The sequence below is a fragment of the Bombina bombina genome, chromosome 7 (assembly GCF_027579735.1).
Source record: "Bombina bombina isolate aBomBom1 chromosome 7, aBomBom1.pri, whole genome shotgun sequence".
Lineage (NCBI taxonomy): Eukaryota > Metazoa > Chordata > Amphibia > Anura > Bombinatoridae > Bombina > Bombina bombina.
In genome coordinates, this window is record NC_069505.1 from 134,140,521 (window position 1) to 134,160,244 (window position 19,724).

At 43.1% G+C, this 19,724-nt stretch overlaps 1 protein-coding gene across 1 annotated transcript in view; it reads right to left on the bottom strand.

Annotated features, from left to right (window-relative positions):
- The window catches only part of LOC128636274 (cytoskeleton-associated protein 5-A), an 825,907-nt gene that overhangs the window by 734,103 nt on the left and 72,080 nt on the right, over nucleotides 1-19,724 (bottom strand). The window lies entirely within an intron of this gene.

Consider the following 19,724-nt stretch of genomic DNA (forward strand, 5'->3'; position numbering starts at 1 on the left):
GGGTTTTAAATTTATGCAAATGAGAAAGTTAAAAGGGACATAAGAATCCAAAAGAAAATGTTGTGTGTTTCATGTAAAACAGTGCAATAATAAAATCTATGTTTAACCCCTGCAGAGGGTGAGCCAAAGTCACGTGTGTATCCACAATCACCAGCTAGGCTCAGGAGCAGAAATTCTACTGAGATATCTAGGTATGCTTTTAAACGAAATATACAAAGAGAACATAAAATGAAACCGCTAAACGGAATGCTCTATTTGAGCCATAAAAGTTTAAAATTCTGACCTCATCTCCTCTTAATTATTGGATTGGCCACATTTAGGTGTAAGTTTTAAATGAGAATTGAGTATTAATGGTTTAACCAACCATACAACATTCTATTACCAGTCTTCCTTTCAAAAGAAGAAAAACAGTATCAGACTGTAGATGGTGAGCATCAGAATTGTTACTGGCAAATTCATCTTCATGCATTACAACACTCCAGTTTCTAGCAAGCCTAAAACTGTTTTATAAGCTATTTAGATACCCTCAAAACAAAAATGTATGCTTACCTGATAAATGAAATTTCTTTCATGGTGGTGAGAGTCCACGAGACAACATACGGGATTAAGTTCCTCCCCACCAGGAGGCAGGCAAAAATTACCCAAACACAAACAAGAGCTTTAAACCCTCCCACCTCCTGATTCCCCTCAGTCTACCGTAAACCCAAGAAAGGATAAAAGTAGGAACAAAAGCAGGGTAAATGAGGTGTATGCTAGAGCCATCTGCTTCGAGGAAATATAAATTTGTTGTTTAAACTATGGAAGTTTATTGAACATTCAACTAAATTGATACAATTGTAAAACTTTAAAAAGTAAACAGTTGCTTATTAGAATAAGTAGCTGCCGAGTACGTAGTTCACCTAAACCTGCCAATGTGCCTGGAAGTAATTGAAAAACTATAAAGGTGTATCGAGTAAAAATCTCTGCAAGTGTAGCAGCTGAGAATTTATTTTCACTGCAAGTGTAGCAGCTAAGAATTTATTTTCACTGAAACATAAGAACTGCTATCCCCTTATATAGATATTAAAGGGACAGTCTAGTCCAAAATAAACTTTCATGATTCAGATAAGGCATGTCATTTTAAACAATTTTCCAATTTACTTTTATCACCAATTTTGCTTTGTTCTCTTGGTAGTCTTAGTTCAAAGCTAAACCCAGGAGGTTCGTATGCTAATTTCTAAGCCCTTGAAGGCCTCTTCTCTCTATTTTGACAGTTTTTCACTACTAGAGGGTGTTAGTTCTATTCTATCGGGTACTTGTAAAGCGCAAACTAATCACTCGTGAGGGTCTCAAGGCGCTATGGGAGGGGGGGGGAGGGGAGAGGGGGGCTAAGGGAAGACGATTCAGTCAGAGAGCCAGGTCTTGAGGTCCTTCCTGAAGTTTGTAAGGGAGGTGGATTGTCTGAGGTGCAACGGGAGGGAGTTCTATGACCTTGCTGCCATATAGGAGGATTTTCCTCCAGCTGTTTTTTTCTTGATGCGGGGGATGACTGCCAGTGCTTGGTTGGCAGAGCGGAGTTGTCTGGGGGGTTGTAGAAATTGACACTGTGGTTGATGTATTCAGGACCGATATTGTGGAGTGCCTTGAATGCATGGGTTAGGAGCTTAAAGGTGATTGTCTTGTTGACGGGGAGCCAGTGTAAGTTCCTTAGGTGGTTTTTGCGAGGGATGTCGAGGATGAGTCTGGCCGAGGTGTTCTGGATGCGTTGGAGACGTTTCTGGAGCTTGGCATAGAGTGCATTGCCGTAGTCCAGTCGACTACTGACGAGGGCATGGGTGACAGATTTTCTAGTTTCGGTGGGGATCCACTTGAAGATTTTTCGCAGTAGGTGGAGTATGTGAAAACAAGTCGAAGAGGCGGCGTTGACTTGGCGGTCCATGGAAAGAGATGTCGAGGATGACTCTTAGATTTCGTGCGTGGTGTGTTGGAGTTGGAGGGTGTCCGAGGGCTGTGGCCACCAGGAGTCATCCCATGCAGATTTGGTGGGTCGAGGAGGAGGATTTCAGTCTTGTCAGTGTTGAGTTTGAGACGGTTGTTCATCCAGGTGGCGATTGCTGTAAGTCCTTCGTGGACGTTTTTCTTGGCGGTGGCGGGGTCTTGGGTGAGTGAGATGATTAACTGGGTGTCATCGGCTTAGGAGACTATGTTGAGGTTGTGTTGTCGGACGATGGCGGCGAGGTGGGCCATGTTGAAGAGGGTGGGGCTAAGAGAAGAGCCTTGGGGTACGCCGCAGCTGATTGCTGTGGGATTGGAGGAGAAGGGTGGGAGTCTGACTTTCTGGGTTCTGCCGCTGAGGAAGGAGGTGATCCATTCCAAGGCCTTATTGTGGATGCCGGCATCGTGTAGGCACGTGAGGAGGGTGCGTTGGTCTACAGTGTCGAATGCGGCTGAGAGGTCTAGAAGGATGAGGGCGGTGTATCTCCTTGGTCGAGCAGGGCACGGATGTCGTCTGTGGCGGCGAGGAGGGCGGTCTCGGTGCTGTGATTGCTCTTGAAACCGGATTGGGAGGGGTCCAAGATGTGGTTGGTCTCGATGTGGTCAACAAGTTGTGCATTGATGGCCTTATCAATTACTTTGGCTGAAAAGGGGAGTAGAGAGATGGGACGGTAGTTTTTAGGATCTATGGTGTCAGCTGTGGGTTTCAGCTCTGCATGCTTCCAGTCTTCTGGGAAGGTACCAGTTTTGATGGCACAGTTTATGGTGAGGCAGAGTTCGTGGGCGAGGATAAAACCCGCTTTGTTGAATATGTGGTGTGGGCATGGGTCTGAGGGTGCTCCGGAGTGGATAGATTTCATGATTCTGAGTGTCCTCCGTGGTGAGGGGGATACAGGTAGTCCGTAGACAGTGGCGGGTTTGGGTGAGTTCTGGAGCTCGAGGCTGTCGTAGAGGTTGATGATCTTGCGGTGGAAGTAAGTAGCGATGTTGTCGCAGAGGTCCTGGGAAGGTGGGATGTCGTTAGTGTCACTGTTGGGTTTGGAGAATTCCTTGATGACTGAACAGCTATAGTTCATGTGTGTCATATAGATAACACAGTGCTCACATACCGAGTTCCAGTGAGCCAGCTCCGATTGGCTAAACTGGATGTCTGTCAAAAGAACTGAAATAAGGGGGGCAGTTTGCAGAGGCTTAGATACAAGGTAATCAGAGGTAAAAAAAGTGTATATAACTGTTGGTTATGAAAAACTAGGGAAATCTGTAATAAAGTGATTATATTCTTAAACAAAAATGCTGGTATAGACTGTCCCTTTATTGGGCATTGCAAGAAACATTTTGTATAGGAGTAACAAAATGTATTTAACAGTTTAATCATTAATCTATTAATTTAATAAAACATTTACCATCACAGGGAAATACTAGGCACAATATAAGCTAAATATATTTCTTAGCCTTATTAGTTATATTTGATCAAAATACAACTATTTTTGAATAAAGCTATATACACACACAATTTTGAAGACAACGTATGCTACATGTTATCTCCCTCTTGCTTTCTACTTTCATTATAAAAAATATTTGCTAAATATAACCCTATTGTAAGAATATCAATATTTCTATAATTGCACATATATGCAAACAAGATACACAAATACTATCAAGTATGTAATTGAAATCCATTCTTTCGAAAGTGTGCTTTTACTACAAAAAACTCAATCTAAAAAGGATATAGCTATTTTAAACAAATCCCAACAGAATTAGATTGGCACAACAGCTTATCTTTTAAAGGGATACAGCCATTATAAAATATATCCAAATTGACCTAGATGGGCACGACAGTCTATTTAGAAATTATGTTTGAAATTTTTTTTGACCTATAGAATTATTGATAAACTATTTCATAGAACAAGTAGTGATTTTAAAGTCAAATATCGTTTTAAGCATTTTTTTTTTTTTTTAAATAAGATTTGTAGCGTCCTTACGCACCTAGAGATCAGGTCATAACCTCAGTGGGATACAGAAGTGCTATTATAGGTGCATATTTTCAGCCAGAGATATCTTGACTTTTTGAAAATAAAAATAAAATAAAAAAAGAGAAGGTCTATGCGCACAGCACTCCAGCCCATATACATTTAAGACAAGTAATCTATTATAGGGCATTCCCAGCGGTACCAGTGTAGGGCACCTTTCACTTTTGAATATCTGCAGGGGTTTTTTTTGTTTTTGTTTTTTTTTTTAAATGGTACAACAATGAAAGAGCCAAAATCTGACCCATTAAAGGACTGACCCATTTACAAGAAATTGTAAAATCCTTGAATTCAAAATGAATCCCAGCAAATACCCTTAGCAGCACACCACGCAAGAAAGACCCACACAAGGAGGAGAGCTGGAATTGGATCTGCATACCGGGTCTTGAGTGGCCAAGCTGGAGCAATGAGATTTAGTGGAGAGCTCTCCTGCTAGATTAGGGCTATGATTTTGAAAAAAAAAAAAAAGGAGACATTTTAAATCAGACAAGCATCTAAGAAAACCGCTTGAAGAACACTTGATCAGACAAAGTAATTGGGAAGCTCGTGATTCAACAGCGAATCCCCCAACATGCCACAATTAGATGCTCAACGTACCAACACATTGGTCATCTCAGGAGGCGAGGTTGCCGATCAAACTTGTTGCATCTCGCAGGAATCCCAGACGGCCACCCATCCTGAAAGACTGTTGTATCACTAACCAAACCAGTCTCAAAAGAATGCTCACTAAACCAGAGCCTTGTGAGATTTCCATCAAGAGACTGTCTGGGCTTGTAATCCAGACAAAATTGATTGAGATATGTATAATCTGTATGAGCATACAAAGTTGAAGAAGGTGCAAGTGAAATCTTGTTAGAGGGGTGGCATAAAATGCCACTTCAATCAAATCTACAACCTCCATGTAGAGGGTGTCTGATGGAAGAAAGATTGTTTGAAGATTCACACAGACTCTCTAATTTTACTATGCAACTGTCAAAGATTCATGGAAACCTAGTCTATGACCACCCCAAGAATGGTAACACTGGAGTGTGGAATCAAATAACTGGAATATTGATCTTCCAGCCATGGTTTCTGAAAACCTAAATCAAACACTCAGTGTTAAGGAAAACCAGACCAAAGGATGAAGCTTGTGCCAAAATTTCCTCCAAGTAGGGCACTACTGAAAGTCCCTGAATTCTGATCACAGACGAAATGAAACTCACAAAACATCTGTGAAGACCGATAGCTGAAACCAACCCGAATTGAAGGGCAACAAACTGAAAAACAGAATTTATGTTTACCTGATAAATTTCTTTCTCCAACGGTGTGTCCGGTCCACGGCGTCATCCTTACTTGTGGGATATTCTCTTCCCCAACAGGAAATGGCAAAGAGCCCAGCAAAGCTGGTCACATGATCCCTCCTAGGCTCCGCCTACCCCAGTCATTCGACCGACGTTAAGGAGGAATAATAGCATAGGAGAAACCATATGGTACCGTGGTGACTGTAGTTAAAGAAAATAAATTATCAGACCTGATTAAAAAACCAGGGCGGGCCGTGGACCGGACACACCGTTGGAGAAAGAAATTTATCAGGTAAACATAAATTCTGTTTTCTCCAACATAGGTGTGTCCGGTCCACGGCGTCATCCTTACTTGTGGGAACCAATACCAAAGCTTTAGGACACGGATGAAGGGAGGGAGCAAATCAGGTCACCTAAATGGAAGGCACCACGGCTTGCAAAACCTTTCTCCCAAAAATAGCCTCAGAAGAAGCAAAAGTATCAAACTTGTAAAATTTGGTAAAAGTGTGCAGTGAAGACCAAGTCGCTGCCCTACATATCTGATCAACAGAAGCCTCGTTCTTGAAGGCCCATGTGGAAGCCACAGCCCTAGTGGAATGAGCCGTGATTCTTTCGGGAGGCTGCCGTCCGGCAGTCTCGTAAGCCAATCTGATGATGCTCTTAATCCAAAAAGAGAGAGAGGTAGAAGTTGCTTTTTGACCTCTCCTTTTACCTGAATAAACAACAAACAGGGAAGATGTTTGTCTAAAATCCTTTGTAGCATCTAAATAGAATTTTAGAGCGCGAACAACATCCAAATTGTGCAACAAGCGTTCCTTCTTTGAAACTGGTTTCGGACACAGAGAAGGTACGATAATCTCCTGGTTAATGTTTTTGTTAGAAACAACTTTTGGAAGAAAACCAGGTTTAGTACGTAAAACCACCTTATCTGCATGGAACACCAGATAAGGAGGAGAACACTGCAGAGCAGATAATTCTGAAACTCTTCTAGCAGAAGAAATTGCAACTAAAAACAAAACTTTCCAAGATAATAACTTAATATCAACGGAATGTAAGGGTTCAAACGGAACCCCCTGAAGAACTGAAAGAACTAAATTGAGACTCCAAGGAGGAGTCAAAGGTTTGTAAACAGGCTTGATTCTAACCAGAGCCTGAACAAAGGCTTGAACATCTGGCACAGCTGCCAGTTTTTTGTGAAGTAACACCGACAAGGCAGAAATCTGTCCCTTCAGGGAACTTGCCGATAATCCTTTTTCCAATCCTTCTTGAAGGAAGGATAGAATCCTAGGAATCTTGACCTTGTCCCAAGGGAATCCTTTAGATTCACACCAACAGATATATTTTTTCCAAATTTTATGGTAAATCTTTCTAGTTACAGGCTTTCTGGCCTGAACAAGAGTATCGATAACAGAATCTGAGAAACCTCGCTTCGATAAAATCAAGCGTTCAATCTCCAAGCAGTCAGCTGGAGTGAAACCAGATTCGGATGTTCGAACGGACCCTGAACAAGAAGGTCTCGTCTCAAAGGTAGCTTCCAAGGTGGAGCCGATGACATATTCACCAGATCTGCATACCAAGTCCTGCGTGGCCACGCAGGAGCTATCAAGATCACCGACGCCCTCTCCTGATTGATCCTGGCTACCAGCCTGGGGATGAGAGGAAACGGCGGGAACACATAAGCTAGTTTGAAGGTCCAAGGTGCTACTAGTGCATCCACTAGAGCCGCCTTGGGATCCCTGGATCTGGACCCGTAGCAAGGAACTTTGAAGTTCTGACGAGAGGCCATCAGATCCATGTCTGGAATGCCCCAAAGTTGAGTGACTTGGGCAAAGATTTCCGGATGGAGTTCCCACTCCCCCGGATGCAATGTCTGACGACTCAGAAAATCCGCTTCCCAATTTTCCACTCCCGGGATGTGGATAGCAGACAGGTGGCAGGAGTGAGATTCCGCCCATAGAATGATCTTGGTCACTTCTTCCATCGCTAGGGAACTCCTTGTTCCCCCCTGATGGTTGATATACGCAACAGTCGTCATGTTGTCTGATTGAAACCGTATGAACTTGGTCCTCGCTAGCTGAGGCCAAGCCTTGAGAGCATTGAATATCGCTCTCAGTTCCAGAATATTTATCGGTAGAAGAGATTCTTCCCGAGACCAAAGACCCTGAGCTTTCAGGGATCCCCAGACCGCGCCCCAGCCCATCAGACTGGCGTCGGTCGTGACAATGACCCACTCTGGTCTGTGGAATGTCATCCCTCGTGACAGGTTGTCCAGGGACAGCCACCAACGGAGTGAGTCTCTGGTCCTCTGATTTACTTGTATCTTTGGAGACAAGTCTGTATAGTCCCCATTCCACTGACTGAGCATGCACAGTTGTAACGGTCTTAGATGAATGCGCGCAAAAGGAACTATGTCCATTGCCGCTACCATCAACCCGATCACTTCCATGCACTGAGCTACGGAAGGAAGAGGAACGGAATGTAGTATTCGACAAGAGTCCAGGAGCTTTGTCTTTCTGGCCTCTGTTAGAAAAATCCTCATTTCTGAGGAGTCTATAATTGTTCCCAAGAAGGGAACCCTTGTTGACGGGGATAGAGAACTCTTTTCCACGTTCACTTTCCAGCCGTGCGATCTGAGAAAGGCCAGGACGATGTCCGTGTGAGCCTTTGCTTGAGGGAGGGACGACGCTTGAATTAGAATGTCGTCCAGGTAAGGTACTACTGCAATGCCCCTTGGTCTTAGCACAGCTAGAAGGGACCCTAGTACCTTTGTGAAAATCCTTGGAGCAGTGGCTAATCCGAAAGGAAGCGCCACAAACTGGTAATGTTTGTCCAGGAATGCAAACCTTAGGAGCCGATGATGTTCCTTGTGGATAGGAATATGTAGATACGCATCCTTTAAATCCACCGTGGTCATGAATTGACCTTCCTGGATGGAAGGAAGGATAGTTCGAATGGTTTCCATCTTGAAAGATGGGACCTTGAGAAATTTGTTTAAGATCTTGAGATCTAGGATTGGTCTGAATGTTCCCTCTTTTTTGGGAACTATGAACAGATTGGAGTAGAACCCCATCCCTTGTTCTCTCAATGGAACAGGATGAATCACTCCCATTTTTAACAGGTCTTCTACGCAAAGTAAGAACGCCTGTCTTTTTATGTGGTCTGAAGACAACTGAGACCTGTGGAACCTTCCCCTTGGGGGAAGTCCCTTGATTTCCAGAAGATAACCCTGGGAGACTATTTCTAGCGCCCAAGGATCCAGAACATCTCTTGCCCAAGCCTGAGCGAAGAGAGAGAGTCTGCCCCCCACCAGATCCGGTCCCGGATCGGGGGCCGATATTTCATGCTGTCTTGGTAGCAGTGGCAGGTTTCTTTGCCTGCTTTCCCTTGTTCCAGCCTTGCATTGGTCTCCAAGCTGGCTTGGCCTGAGAAGTATTACCTTCTTGCTTAGAGGACGAAGCACCTTGGGCTGGTCCGTTTTTACGAAAGGGACGAAAATTAGGTCTATTTTTTGCCTTGAAAGGCCGATCCTGAGGAAGGGCATGGCCCTTACCCCCAGTGATATCAGAGATAATCTCTTTCAAGTCAGGACCAAACAGCGTTTTCCCCTTGAAAGGAATGTTTAGTAGCTTGTTCTTGGAAGACGCATCAGCCGACCAAGATTTCAACCAAAGCGCTCTGCGCGCCACAATAGCAAACCCAGAATTCTTAGCCGCTAACTTAGCCAATTGCAAAGAGGCGTCAAGAGTGAAAGAATTAGCCAATTTGAGAGCATTGACTCTGTCCATAATCTCCTCATAAGGAGGCGAGTCACTATCGAGCACCTTAATCAGTTCATCAAACCAGAAATATGCGGCTGTAGTGACAGGGACAATGCATGAAATGGGTTGTAGAAGGTAACCCTGCTGAACAAACATCTTTTTAAGCAAACCTAATTTTTTATCCATAGGATCTTTGAAAGCACAACTATCCTCTATGGGAATAGTGGTGCGTTTGTTTAAAGTAGAAACCGCTCCCTCGACCTTGGGGACTGACTGCCATAAGTCCTTTCTGGGGTCGACCATAGGAAACAATTTTTTAAATATGGGGGGAGGGACGAAAGGAATACCGGGCCTTTCCCATTCTTTATTAACAATGTCCGCCACCCGCTTGGGTATAGGAAAAGCTTCTGGGAGCCCCGGCACCTCTAGGAACTTGTCCATTTTACATAGTTTCTCTGGGATGACCAAATTTTCACAATCATCCAGAGTGGATAATACCTCCTTAAGCAAAATGCGGAGATGTTCCAATTTAAATTTAAAAGTAATCACATCAGATTCAGCCTGCTGAGAAATATTCCCTAAATCAGTAATTTCTCCCTCAGACAAAACCTCCCTGGCCCCCTCAGATTGGGTTAGGGGCCCTTCAGAGATATTAATATCAGCGTCGTCATGCTCTTCAGTAACTAAAACAGAGCATCCACGCTTACGCTGAACAGGGTTCATTTTGGCTAAAATGTTTTTGACAGAATTATCCATTACAGCCGTTAATTGTTGCATAGTAAGGAGTATTGGCGCGCTAGATGTACTAGGGGCCTCCTGAGTGGGCAAGACTCGTGTAGACGAAGGAGGGAATGATGCAGTACCATGCTTACTCCCCTCACTTGAGGAATCATCTTGGGCATCATTGTCATTATCACATAAATCACATTTATTTAAATGAATAGGAATTCTGGCTTCCCCACATTCAGAACACAGTCTATCTGGTAGTTCAGACATGTTAAACAGGCATAAACTTGATAAGAAAGTACAAAAAACGTTTTGAAATAAAACCGTTACTGTCACTTTAAATTTTAAACTGAACACACTTTATTACTGCAATTGCGAAAAAACATGAAGGAATTGTTCAAAATTCACCAAACTTTCACCACAGTGTCTTAAAGCCTTGAAAATATTGCACACCAAATTTGGAAGCTTTAACCCTTAAAATAACGGAACCGGAGCCGTTTTAAGCTTTAACCCCTTTACAGTCCCTGGTATCTGCTTTGCTGAGACCCAACCAAACCCAAGGGGAATACGATACCAAATGATGCCTTCAGAAGTCTTTTATAAGTATCAGAGCTCCTCTCACATGCGACTGCATGCCATGCCTCTCAAAAACAAGTGCGCAACACCGGCGCGAAAATGAGACTCTGCCTATGCTTTGGGAAAGCCCCTAAAGAATAAGGTGTCTAAAACAGTGCCTGCCGATATTATTATATCAAAATACCCAGAATAAATGATTCCTCAAGGCTAAATAAGTGTTAATATCAATCGATTTAGCCCAAAAAATGTCTACAGTCTAAATAAGCCCTTGTGAAGCCCTTATTTACAATCGTAATAAACATGGCTTACCGGATCCCATAGGGAAAATGACAGCTTCCAGCATTACATCGTCTTGTTAGAATGTGTCATACCTCAAGCAGCAAAGACTGCAAACTGTTCCCCCAACTGAAGTTAATGCTCTCAACAGTCCTGTGTGGAACAGCCATGGATTTTAGTTACGGTTGCTAAAATCATTTTCCTCATACAAACAGAATTCTTCATCTCTTTTCTGTTTCTGAGTAAATAGTACGTACCAGCACTATTTGAAAATAACAAACTCTTGATTGAATAATGAAAAACTACAGTTAAACACTAAAAAACTCTAAGCCATCTCCGTGGAGATGTTGCCTGTACAACGGCAAAGAGAATGACTGGGGTAGGCGGAGCCTAGGAGGGATCATGTGACCAGCTTTGCTGGGCTCTTTGCCATTTCCTGTTGGGGAAGAGAATATCCCACAAGTAAGGATGACGCCGTGGACCGGACACACCTATGTTGGAGAAATGTATTTTCTGGAAAGCAAATCTGAGGAATTGGTGATTATCTCTGGGAATGGGAATATGCATCATTCAGATCGATCGTGGTCATGAACTGACCCCTCTGAACCATCAGAATTGTTCTGATAGTGTCCATTTTCAACGTAGGAACTCAAATCTGTTTTAAGATTTTAGATCTAAAATTGGCTGGAACTGGTCTGCCTTCTTTGCCAATGTAAAAAGATTGGAATAGAAACCAAGGCTTTGTTCTGCCAGATGAACCAGGTCAATGACTTTCATGCATTCCAGATCCTGCACACATTTAAAAAAGGCTTTTGCCGGATTCTTGAGAACATGGAACAGAAGAAAACTTCCAAGTGGTGACCTGACACAAAAACCTATTCTGTACCCCTCTGCAACTATTTAGCACCAAGGATCTAGAATAGATCCGAACCAGGCCTTCTGAAAAGGACTGTCTGCCCTCCCTACCAGATAATCTGTAAGGGGGACTGTACCTTAATCCAGACTGGAAAGCAGAAGAGGACTTCTTTACCTGCTTGGCCTTGTTTCAAGGATGAATTAAAAGGAGTCTGACTTAGGTGTTGATAAAGACAAGACCCTCTGATTTCTGGACCAAAAGGAATGAATTGCCTTGCCCTTAGAATGTTTATCCTAAAGCATAAAAAGCTTCCTTACCAGCCACCATAGAGTCTACATCCTGGACACCATTTAGGAAATGGCGTCACACTAAATGGTTACTGCCCCAGCCACACTGACAATGCTTACAGCTGACTGAATAAAAACACCTAAATTAAATGCCTAACTTCCTATTCATAGGATCTTTGAAGGAGGTGCTGTCCTCCGGAATAATTGTAGTTAGTTTGGCTAGAGTAGAAATGGCCTCATCCATCTAAAGAATGGATTCCCGAATGTCAGACTTATTAACAGGAACATCTTCTTGAACTTAGGTGACGGAATAAACTGAATTCCAGGGTTCTAATGCTTGGAAATCACCTCAGAAATAGCATATGGAACTGAAAATACTTCCACTGACTTAGAAGGCGGCTGAAAGATCAAATCCAGTTGCTTAAAGGACCAGTAAATACAGTACATTTGCATAATCAAATTTGTGATAAAAAAATATAAAAAAAATAGACAATGCAATAGCACAGTCTGAACTTCAAATAAGTAGATTTTATGATGACAATCTTCAAAGTTATGTCTATTTCCACTCCTGTATCATGTGACAGCCATCAGCCAATCACAAATGCATATACATATATTCTGTCAATTCTTACACATGCTCAGTAGGAGCAGATGACTCAAAAAGTGTAAATATAAAAAGACTGCACATTTTGTTAATGGAAGTAAATTGGAAAGTTTTTAAAAGTGTATGTTCTATCTGAATCACTAAATTTTAATTTTGATTTGAGTGTCCCTTTAACAGGCTGGCCCTCAGAGGAAGAAGGATCTTTGACACCTAGAGTCTGTAAAAATTCTTACAACAGCGATTGTAAATGTTCCTACTTTAAAAGGAATGAGGAAGAGCCCAATTCTTGTTCTACCATGGAGTCCTGATCCTCAGACTTAATTTCCCATCTGAGGAAGAATGAGTACAAAAGATTCAGACTCTCTTGAGAGCCGAATTACTCTCTTAAATGTATAGCAAAGTCCAAATTAAACTTTCATGATTTAGATAGGTCATGTAATTTAAACCACTTTCTAATTTACTTTTATCATCAATTTTGCTTTGTTCTCTTGGTATTTGTTGAAGGCTAAACCTAGGTAGGCTTATATGCTAATTTCTAAGTCCTTGAAGGCCACCAATTATCTGAATGCATTTGACAGTTTCAGTTACAGGGCGTTTTATTTATATTAAACACATGAACTTTGTGCTCACTCCTGTGAAGTTATTTAAGAATCAGCACTAATTGCCTGAAATGCAAGTCTGTCAAAAGATCTAAGATAAGGAGGCAGTCTGCAGAAGCTTAGGTACAAGGCAATTACAGAGCTGAAAAATATATTTCTATAACCGTGTTGGATATGCAAAACTGGGGAATGGTAAATAAAGGGATCATCTATCTTTTAAAAAAAACATTTTTAGCGTTTACCATGCCTTTAAGTAGAGCCGCCGAATGAGCAACTGCAGCGATGTTACTCCCAAGGCAACAGACGTTTGTGCCTACTTGAAGGCAGGATAGTCCAACACCTCCATAATAGTAGAGCAGAAACATAATGGAGAAAAAAAAAAAAAAACAGAATTTATGCTTACCTGATAAATTACTTTCTCCAACGGTGTGTCCGGTCCACGGCGTCATCCATTACTTGTGGGAAATGTTCTCCCCCACAGGGAAAGGCAAGGAGAGCACACAGCAAGAGCTGTCAATATAGCTCCCCCTCTGGCTCCGCCCCCCAGTCATTCGACCGACGGTTAGGAGAAAAAGGAGAAACTATAGGGTGCCGTGGTGACTAGTGTATAAAGAAAAAAATTTCAACCTGATTAAAAAACCAGGGCGGGCCGTGGACCGGACACACCGTTGGAGAAAGTAATTTATCAGGTAAGCATGAATTCTGTTTTCTCCAACATTGGTGTGTCCGGTCCACGGCATCATCCATTACTTGTGGGAACCAATACCAAAGCTTTAGGACACGGATGAAGGGAGGGAGCAAATCGGGTTACCTAAACGGAAGGCACCACGGCTTGCAAAACCTTTCTCCCAAAAATAGCCTCCGAAGAAGCGAAAGTATCAAATTTGTAGAATTTGGCAAAAGTGTGCAGAGAAGACCAAGTCGCTGCCTTACATATCTGGTCAACAGAAGCCTCGTTCTTGTAGGCCCATGTGGAAGCCACAGCCCTAGTAGAGTGAGCTGTGATACGGTCAGGAGGCTGCCGTCCGGCAGTCTCATAAGCCAAGCGGATAATGCTTTTCAGCCAGAAAGAGAGAGAGGTAGCAGTAGCTTTTTGACCTCTCCTCTTACCAGAGTAAAACGACAAACAAGGATGAGGTTTGTCTAAAATCTTTTGTTGCTTCTAAATAGAACTTTAAAGCACGAACAACATCTAAATTGTGTAATAAACGTTCCTTCTTTGAAACTGGATTTGGGCACAAAGAAGGAACAACTATTTCCTGGTTGATGTTCTTGTTGGAAACAACTTTTGGAAGAAAACCAGGCTTAGTACGCAAAACAACCTTATCTGAATGGAACACCAGATAGGGTGGATCACACTGCAAAGCAGATAATTCAGAAACTCTTCTAGCAGAAGAAATAGCAACCAAAAACAGAACTTTCCAAGATAGTAACTTAATATCTATGGAATGTAAAGGTTCAAACGGAACCCCTTGAAGAACTGAAAGAACAAAATTTAGACTCCAAGGAGGAGTCATGGGTCTGTAAACAGGCTTGATTCTAACCAAAGCCTGAACAAAAGCTTGTACATCTGGCAAAGCTGCCAGTTGTTTGTGCAACAAGACGGATAATGCAGAAATCTGTCCTTTTAGAGAACTAGCTGACAATCCTTTATCCAAACCTTCTTGGAGAAAGGAGAGAATCTTTGGAATTTTAATCTTACTCCAGGAGAATCCTTTGGATTCACACCAACAGATATATTTTTTCCATATTTTATGGTAAATCTTTCTAGTCACAGGTTTTCTGGCTTGGACCAGAGTATCAATCACAATTTGAAAACCCACGCTTGGATAAAATCAAGCGTTCAATTTCCAAGCAGTCAGCTGCAGAGAAACTAGATTGGGATGTTCGAATGGACCTTGTACTAGAAGGTCCTGTCTCAAAGGTAGCTTCCATGGTGGAGCCGATGACATATTCACCAGGTCTGCATACCAAGTCCTGCGTGGCCACGCAGGAGCTATCAGAATCACCGAAGCCTTCTCCTGTTTGATCCTGGCTATGAGCCTGGGGAGGAAAGGAAACAGTGGAAACATATGCTAGGTTGAACGACCAAGGCGCCACTAATGCATCCACTAGAGTCGCCTTGGGATCCCTGGATCTGGACCCGCAGCAAGGAATCTTGAAGTTCTGACGGGACGCCATTAGATCCATGTCTGGAATGCCCCATAATTGGGTTAACTGAGCAAAGACCTCCAGATGGAGTTCCCACTCCCCCGGATGGAAAGTCCGACGACTCAACTAGTCTGCCTCCCAGTTGTCTACTCCTGGGATGTGAATAGCAGATAGATGGCAGGAGTGATTCTCTGCCCATTGGATTATCTTGGTTACTTCCTTCATCGCTAGGGAACTCTTTGTTCCCCCCTGATGATTGACGTACGCAACAGTCGTTATGTTGTCCGACTGAAATCTTATGAACCTGGCTTCCGCTAGCTGAGGCCAAGCCAAGAGCGCATTGAATATTGCTCTTAGTTCCAAAATGTTTATCGGGAGAAGCGACTCTTCCCGCGACCATAGGCCCTGAGCTTTCAGAGAGTCCCAGACCGCGCCCCACCCCAAGAGGCTGGCGTCGGTCGTGACGATGACCCACTCCGGTCTGCGGAAACTCATTCCCTGAGACAGGTGATCCTGGGTCAACCACCAGAGAAGTGAGTCCCTGGTTACCTGGTCTACTTGAATTTGGGGAGACAAGTCTGTATAGTCCCCATTCCACTGATTGAGCATGCGCAGCTGTAATGGTCTTAGATGAATTCGAGCAAAAGGAACCACATCCATTGCTGCGACCATTAGTCCTATTACTTCCATGCATTGAGCTATGGAGGGTTGAGGAATAGAGTGAAGAACTAGACAAGCTTTTAGAAGCTTTGTCTTTCTGACGTCTGTGAGAAAGATCTTCATTTCCACAGAATCTATTATTGTTCCCAGAAAAGGAACCCTTGTGGACGGTGACAGTGAACTTTTTTCTATGTTCACTTTCCACCCGTGAGATCTGAGAAAAGCCAACACAATGTCTGTATGAGCCCTCGCTTTGGAAAGAGACGCTTGGATTAGGATGTCGTCTAGATAAGGTGCTACAGCGATGCCCCTCGGTCTTAGGACCGCTAGAAGGGACCCTAGCACCTTTGTGAAAATTCTGGGAGCGGTGGCTAAACCGAATGGAAGAGCCACAAACTGGTAATGTTTGTCCAGAAAGGCGAACCTCAGGAACTGATGATGAGATTTGAGGATTGGGATATGCAGATACGCATCCTTTAGATCCACAGTAGTCAAAAATTGACCCTGCTGGATTGTTGGTAAGATTGTCCGAATGGTTTCCATCTTGAAGGATGGAACACTGAGGAACTTGTTTAATATCTTTAAATCCAGAATTGGCCTGAAAGTTCCCTCTTTTTTGGGAACCACAAACAGGTTTGAGTAAAACCCTAGACCTTGTTCCCCGGAGGGGACTGGGTTTATCACTCCCATCTTTGATAGGTCTCTTACACAATGTAAGAATGCCTGTTTCTTTATCTGGTCTGAAGATAAGCGAGACAGGTGGAACCCTCCCTTTGGAGGAAGTCCCTTGAATTCTAACAGGTATCCCTTGGAAACTATTTCTAGTGCCCAGGGATCCAGAACATCTCTTGCCCAAGCCAGGGCGAAGAGAGAGTCTGCCCCCTACCAGACCCGGTCCCGGATCGGGGGCTACCCCTTCATGCTGTCTTGGTAGCAGCCGCAGGTTTCTTGGTTTGTTTACCCTTGTTCCAGCCTTGCATGGGCTTCCAAGCGGGTTTGGGCTAGGCCGCGTTACCTTCTTGTCTAGCGGCAGTGGAGTTATTAGCCGGTCCGTTCCTGAAATTGCGAAAGGAACGAAAATTAGACTTGTTCTTAGCCTTAAAAGGCCTATCCTGTGGAAGGGCATGGCCCTTACCCCCAGTGATGTCTGAAATAATTTCCTTCAATTCCAGCCCAAAAAGGGTCTTACCCTTGAAAGGAATATTCAGTAACTTAGTCTTGGACGACACATCCGCCAACCAGGATTTTAGCCAAAGCGCCCTCCGCTCTACTATAGCAAAACCTGAGTTTTTCGCCGCCAATTTCGTTATTTGAAAGGCGGCATCCAATATAAAGGAATTAGCCAACTTTAATGCGTGAATTCTGTCCATGACTTCTTCATAGGAAGTCTCTTTCTGGAGCGACCTTTCTAGTTCTTTGAACCAAAAGGACGCCGCTGAAGTGACAGTAATAACACACGTAGCTGGTTGAAGGATGAACCCTTGCTGAACAAAAATCTTTTTAAGCAATCCTTCCAATTTTTTATCCATAGGATCTTTGAAAGCGCAGCTGTCCTCTATAGGAATAGTTGTGCGCTTCGCTAGTGTTGAAACAGCTCCCTCAACCTTCGGGACCGTTTGCCATGAGTCCCTTCTAGGGTCTACTATGGGAAACATTTTCTTAAATATAGGAGGTGGGGCAAAGGGTACACCTGGCTTCTCCCACTCCTTTTCCACTATGTTCGCTACCCTCTTAGGTATTGGAAAAGCGTTGTCGTGCTCTGGGACCTCTAAAAATTTGTCCAATTTGCACAACTTCTCTGGTACTACCACGGAATCACAGTCATCCAGAGTAGCCAATACCTCCTTAAGCAAAGCGTGGAGATGTTCTAGCTTAAACTTAAATGCCACTAGATCAGGTTCTGCCTGTTGAGAAATTTTTCCTGAGTCTGAAATTTCACCCTCAGACAGCCCTTCCCTCACAGCAAATTCCGATTGATGTGAGGGTAAAATAGATAAGGCATCGTCAGCGTCTGATTGTTCATCCTTTTTATCTGTATTTAAAACTGAACAATCACGCTTTCTCTGAAAAGCTGGCAGTTTGGATAAAAGATTTGCTATAGAATTATCCACTACTGCTGATAATTGTTGCACAGAAATAAGCACTGGCGCGCTAGGTGTCGCCTGCGCGGGCAAAGCTGGTGTAGACACAGAAGGAGAGGATGTAGAGCTATCCCCACTACCTTCATTAGATAAATCATCTTGGGCAACATTATGAAAAATAACAGAGCTGTGCTGATTTTGTTTGGACGCTATGGCGCAATTATCACAAACACTCGAAGGGGGAACCACATTTGTCTCTATACACACAGAACATAGGTTATCTGGAACAGACATGTTAAACAGATTTAGGTAGGCAAACAATGCAATAAAAACGATTTTAAACAAAAACGTTACCGTCTCTTTAAATAATAAAATGACACATTTATTTCTGAATGTTCAAAAAACTATGAAGGCAATATCCGATAACCGGAGCTAATTGTTGGATTTAACCGTTTTTATACACCACAATCCCAGCTACAGCCTTGCTGCAGCTTTTTACCTTCCTTAGGGGTCACCATTCACAGAAAAAAACCTTTTGGAGTCACTTTCTGAACCACAGGACCCTCTCACATGAATCTGCATGCACTGCCTTGAAATTCAACTGCGCAGCTGAAGTGCCAAAATGAGGCTTCCTCCCTCAGCACACTAGAGTGAAGGGGCCTTCCTGACTAGATTTAGGTGTCTAAAACAAGCCAGATCAATAAAAAAACGTTCCCAAGTGTATGTGAGCTTATAAAATATTTCAAATGGTATAATATTGTAATAAAACCAATCGATTTAGCCCCTAACAGTGTCTACCAGCATAAAAAACAAAAAGGGGAAGCCTGTTATCTTTTTTGCTGAGGTGAAATAAAAATGGCTTACCGTTTCCCCTGAGGGGAAAAATGACTGTCATCTAGCATTAGCCTGTGTTAGACTAGTCATACCTGAAGCAGATGAGTCTGCAAACTGTTACCCCCAACTGAAGTTCTCTTGTTTCAACAGTCCTGTGTGGTAACAGTAATGGATTTTAGTTACTTGTGCTAAAATCATAGCCCTCTTAAACAGAAATCTTCATCACTTTTCTGTTATAGAGTAAATAGTACAAGCCAGCACTATTTTAAAATAACAAACTCTTGATAGAAGAATAAAAAACTACAACTAACACCACAAACTCCTCGCCATCCCCGTGGTAGATGCTACTTGTTCAGAGCGGCAAGGAGAATGACTGGGGGGCGGAGCCAGAGGGGGAGCTATATGGACAGCTCTTGCTGTGTGCTCTCCTTGCCTTTCCCTGTGGGGGAGAACATTTCCCACAAGTAATGGATGACGCCGTGGACCGGACACACCAATGTTGGAGAAAAATAAATTACCTCCCTGAGTAGAACTGAGGACAGTGACGTTGAGATTGTAAAGAGTGAAAAACTTGCAATTCTTTCTACACAAGTGCAGCAAAGTTTACAAAGCATGCACTTAAGTTTGAGATGAATACCCCATAAAGCTCTTGCTATATATGGGCATGTTAACCCCCCTCTATTGCAGACCAAAAAACCAATGAAGCGTTGCGCACTATGCAATGGCTACCCAGCTAACCCTCAATGGACCATAGCATTGTGAGTAAAGTGATCAATGCCCCACGCATCAAGATAAAAACATAATTTATGCTTACCTGATAAATTTATTTCTCTTGTAGTGTATCCAGTCCACGGATCATCCATTACTTGTGGGATATTCTCCTTCCCAACAGGAAGTTGCAAGAGGATCACCCACAGCAGAGCTGCTATATAGCTCCTCCCCTCACTGCCATATCCAGTCATTCGACCGAAAACAAGACGAGAAAGGAGAAACCATAGGGTGCAGTGGTGACTGTAGTTTAATTAAAATTTAGAC